Raw genomic sequence first — 6,000 nt, 5'->3', positions numbered from 1 at the left:
AATCAAGATAAATGTGGCATTTGCCGATGATGTGTTTGCCATGTCATAAAATCTTCAACGACAACTACTGTGTACGTTTCGTTTAACCGAAACGAATTGCTATCATTTTTTCACATTACGTGAAGTTCTAATACTAAGTTTATGGTTAAGCTACTTTTGTCGTGGAGACTTGTGAACATACAGGTAAATGTCACGAATGCTGGAAAACTAGCTATAAATCTTTGATGGTATTTCTACAAAAGCAAATTAATTTGACAAACATTTAAACGATCGATATGCGTCACTAACATAATGTTTCGAAAGGTCACGATAATAAAATTACTCACAGCACAATACGTTTTGAAATAGTATAAAATAATTCATTATCCATGAATCAACACTGACTAAAGAAATTCTCATTTTTAAGCGAGAGACAAAACTTGTCCATCGAACAGAATACACAATTTTTGTCAACGCATGCATATATTATACCTCTTTGTCCTTTGCACTGAATGCATCGAAAGCATACACACCCAAACAAAACAACGAGTCCGCAATACATATAATAGCGTGTGACGAATACCCAAGGTACGCCATGTCCCCCGGTTAATTTTCTAACAATTAGATTATATGTGTAATTCTCTATAAACTCAATATAAGATAGAAGAAAGACATAATTACTTTAATTGTAAGCCTTTGAGACAACACGTTTACCAACGGCTAGGACGGTTGTTTCATCGGGGAAAACAGACTTCCACGCCGTGTCTGCTATAGGACTGTCGTGCAGTACACGGGACTAATGGCGGAAATAATTGTTTTTTAAAAGGTGGAAATGTTTCTCTGAACAGGAGCATTGGGTTAGCTTTATCGATTCTGGCTGTCAGGATGTCCGTGTTTTGTAGTGCTATCGGTGAAGTATGCTGTGTGTCAAAAGTCAGCGAGTTGGAATGGCTCAAGCCCGCCTTTGAACAGTATTTCGGTTATGCCACGTTGCGTTGGAGGTCATCCCAACGAGATGCAGGTCATTGACGTTTACCACTTTGGTTGCAAACCACGAGCACGGTGCTGACAAACCGGGAATAAGAACAGGTTGAATCTGGGATTCGAACCCTGCGAAGTGCGGCACCTTTGAATACTGGGCAAACCGTGACCAAGTGTCGAAATAGCGTTAATATGTTCATTCTGCTTGCTTGCCATGCTAATGCAATTCAATGAAACAAGGTGTCCTTTTCGTAATCTTGTAATGGGTAGGTTTTGTGAATGTGTCTTTTCTTTTTCATATTTGGTCCAAATTTAAGGGTAGAATTTATGTACCTGAAAGGCACTTTCCAGTTGATACACACATTTATGTCAAAACACCCGTTATGTCGAAGATCACAACGAAAAGTAAAGTTACCCATAGGTATGATCCCTTTCTCCAGGAAATTCGGCGGTGTTAACATTGGTATTAAGTGTCGGCATAAATGTAATTGTACAGTCAGTCATGTTACAGAGTTTTGACATTGGATTGTGTTACCGTCCAATCAGTGTCAGCGACCGAGTGTAACATAGAAGCTGTTTTTCAATCTTTCTTAAGAATGTCGCCAGTTCCCCATTTTGGACAACAACATCCCACAAATGATTATTTGTATTTGTGGCCTAAAGGCGAGGAGTTTGACTTAGTGACAGAGGCCAAAGACAGGGAACAGAGAGACTACTCAGGGAATGGCCTAAGAGAGAAACAGAGAGTCAGTTCAGGGAATCTATTTGGACAGACAACAGAGAGACAGTACATGAATGGATTGAGACAGGGAACAGAGAGAACGGGGAATGGCCTAGGACAGAGAAGAGAGAGTCAATTCAGGGAATGGTAGACAGAGAACAGAGAGACAGTACATGACTGGATTGAGACAGAGCACTGAGAGTCCAGGGAATAACCTAAGACAGACAACAGATCGACTGTAGATGAAATGGCCTGAGACGGGAACAGAGAGACGGTACACGAATGGACTGAGACCGACAACAGAGTGTCCAAGGAATGGTCTAAGGTAGAAAACAGAGAGACAGTACATGGAATGGCCAAAAACGGGAAACAGAGAGACAGTTCCAATAATGGCCTAAGATACATAACAGATCGACACGTAACGCGACGGTAGGGCGATCGACAATGTATAATACTAAGAGGCTTGAGAGTAACCATAAACAAAACTAACACAGTCCAGAGATCGACTATGGACAAAGGGCCGAGACAGTCCAGAGAACTTCCGTGGACAAAGGCCAGTGACAGTGTAGACAGGCAGTATAGAGAATAAGGAAGAATGATGCCATAGAAAACATATAATCAAACTAATGAATACTTGACGTTGACGTTGACAGGATAGTACAGAGATTACTGGAGCAGATAGACAGTCAGAAACCGACACAGAACCCGCTAGTGCCCTGCTGAGTATTCATGGTGTAGGAAAGGCAATGCAAAAACACAGTACATCATAAATACAACATTGTCAGTGCTCGGAACTCGTGGGATGGTTTTTACGGAGTCCTGAGACGACCGGTAATGCCAAACAAATATGTCCACAAATTTAAGCTGCTAATGCCTCTACTCAGTGTTCGTTCTCATTTGTTAGAGTAGTGACAATGGACTTTTCCCAAGGCCTAAATCCTTCTCTAAGCTTCTGATGGCAGTTGTCAGTGTACGGAGACCGGGACCCTCCCCGGGGATGCCTAATCCCCCCATCACTAGCTGATCAGCTGGAGGATGGGATGGCTCATCGTGGGACACGATCTGTCAGTACCATGTCCGAACTCCCTATTACCCCCATTATAACTAGTTCGCAGCGCAGATACTTCTCTCGTGTCACGCTCCCTTCTCGCCATGTGATGCGCTGCGCGTGTTTGTTTCGTCGGGCTTGATACGGACAACGGTTGGCGCTGGCAGGTTGTGTTTCGAGCTATGCCGGTGTGGTATTGACCACGCGCGTGATTGACAGTGCTTTGTTAAAGACATGTTCCCTGTCTGTCCTGGTGCCCGCGGTGCGTCTGACTTGTTTTATATATCACACTATGCTCACTTGACTTCACATTAACTGTATGTGTGTGATTAACTACAATGTCCATTTGGACGGAATCCACTGTATAATATTCATGGAAGTAACGCTCGTAAAAGAACGTTTAGAGTGGGTTGTCTATAGTCTGCAGAGTCTCTCAAACTTAATGCCTACGAAGAGCTGAATTAGAATTCATTTTCAGCAACCCAGCCTTGTCTGACATGTCATCGTATCTTAACTGCGTAGATCGATGCTCATGATGTCAATCACTGGATTGTCTGGTCCAGGCTCGATTATTTACAGACCGGGATCTTCATTTCTGTTGATATCTTCTAAACATTTATGTCATGAACGGCCTGACAAGCAACATGACAGTATATCTGTTATAACATCTGCTTTCTCCTGCTACAAAGATTCATTAAAATTATACCGTGACATGTCAACGAGGACTAGATTGATTTCACCGATAATCGCCCATCTTCCATTCTTGTGACTACTGCTAGGTGAGCGAGTGGTATTCAGTATGAGATTTTTGTGATTCATATACATTTTGCGTGTTAGTGTTTTCGGTGCGTATGAAGCGCCTGTAATGTCAATTCTCCAACCATGCTTTGGAAAAGAAAGGGCGTTAAGTACACCAACACAATGTCCTCGCTTCGACATTGTATACTCGAAGGAAAGAGTAACTATTCTCCTGGTCTAATTATCGTATTGGTGTTTTTTAAACTTTTGAACACTCATCTTTATTTGTTTGATGACTTGACAAATTCATTTAAAAGTGTAAAATGTAACATTTTGTGTAAAAGCAATTGATATTTAATATCAAGTAATTTCTGTGTTGTCTACGCATGTTATAGGGATTTTCTTTAATTCCCCCGATAAAGATGCTCAGTGGTCTGAGATATATAACTTTTGTGCAGAGGGTTGCTAACATCTCCTCCATGAAGACTACACCAAAACTCCTGTAAAATCTAAATTTGGATGAGATTTTATGTTCATTTTGTATATGTTTGTTTGCTATTAGTGCTTGACCAAAGTGCCTTACATATGAGCTTTGTTACAAAGGGACAGATGGGCGAGTCAACAAGTATTGTTCCATTTTACATATTCAAAATCTTTATCGAAACAATGAGGTTCCCATGTAAATAGCATGGTACGATATCTCATTTATGAAGAACATACAAGCGATAGAACCCTTTCCATATTCGAAAGAACTCTCTGCGGAGTCGATTGTACTATTCCGACAATATCATGAGCATGTGCGTCGGACACTAGTTTTTTTACTGATGTGTCCTCCACATGTCTACCACAAAAAGCTTTACTGAGGCCTTGAATGTTGTAAAATTGTTGTAAGACAACCCCAATCAATGCATGAAACAACAGCAGCAGCACCACGATGTTGTTTTCGTTATTGTTACTTCTAATGTTATTATTATTATTATCATCATGATCATCTTTATTAGTATTAGAAGTATTAATGAGCATATATTTTATCAAGAGGGAAGCTATACGTGTACCTTACTCCGAGACCTAGCTACAAACAAAACGCATGAGAAAAAGTCTTTAATGTCATTGAAAGGACAGTTATCTGAAGATCCTTACATCTGACATAACACATTTGACTTTTTGCAATCTTTACAAAGGTAACATCACATAAGAAAAGCATTAATTTCGCGCGTATGTTCGAGTAACTGATGTGCACTACAAAACTACAAAAAATACTCTCCGTGCATGAATAGCACATATTTAAATATATTTGCTTCTTAGAATGTCTTTGAAAAGAAGATATAACTCCAGTGTAATAAATTCACTGGACGACTAAAGCGTTGTTTCCTTTTCACAGTACCTGAAATTCCAGTGTGAGGATATCGTGGCAAGGGGTGGTGCACTTGTCAGTATATACGTGCCGTAGAAGGCTACTATGCTTGTCGTAAGAGGCGACTAACGGGATCGGGTTGCCAGGCTCGTTGACTTTGTTGATGCATGTCATCGTATCCCAATTGCGTGGATCGATGCTCATGATATCAATCATTGGATTGTCTGGTCCAGACTCAATTATTTACAGACCGCCGTCATTTACCTGGAATATTGCTGAGTGCGGCTTTAAACTACAAACAAACAAATTGTACAGGATTTTGTGTCGGAATTGTACAATGGACTCTGTTTTTAGCAGACTCTTATGTGCAGCAATGCCATATGGATGTAATAACCGACGAAATGTCAACGTCAATGATTGAGTCTGTTTCGGGCATCCCAAAAACGTCGACGCAGCCATAGTCACAGGAAAAGACAATGCCAAATGACACCATTGATTTGGAAGATTGGTTGACGCGCCTTCAGAAACCACTGGAACTGCACAAAGTTAGAACAAGGCTATACTCTGTGCCATTGAAATTATCAAACAACTCCAGTGTCTTTTGCAGATAGATGGGTCCACAAACAGTAAGAGCCCACAGTATCGACTTGAGAGTATAGTACTTGATATTTCTTTGAAACGTTTGGTCAAACCCACTAAATCAGAAAAAGACCGCGTGTTCCTTAAATAGAAATTTGCAATCAATTAAATTAAACTTAAGTAACATTCTGAGAAAAAGTTAGGTTCCCTAAATTTCCATCAGTATTCAAAATTTCGGAAACCACCGACAGTTCCATTTTCCTATACGAACACTATTTCATCCAAGTTGTTCGATTATAGGAACGTCTTGCAACTTGCAGAAAGTGGATTTGGCAACTCATTACTATTGGCTGCCGAAAACGGATCATACTTATACGAACCTGTTGGTCATTTAATCACAGGTGACTCCTCGATTGTTGACAATAACATTTGCCAGTTATTCCAATGGGACCAAAACATCCTACTATATCGAGACTATCTATATCTATATCTCAACTTTAAAATCATTATGGATGTGCAAAATTTGTGTTAAAGGAGAAGATGAACGTGTTTTTGAAATGTCTTTCAGAGTGGGTTAAGTCAGTGCGTTTTGTTGTCATT

Source organism: Haliotis cracherodii, unplaced genomic scaffold (genome assembly GCF_022045235.1).
Source record: "Haliotis cracherodii isolate W230 unplaced genomic scaffold, xgHalCrac1.p SCAF_4, whole genome shotgun sequence".
Classification (NCBI taxonomy): Eukaryota; Metazoa; Mollusca; class Gastropoda; order Lepetellida; family Haliotidae; genus Haliotis; species Haliotis cracherodii.
Note: the sequence above shows the minus strand (reverse complement) of the source record.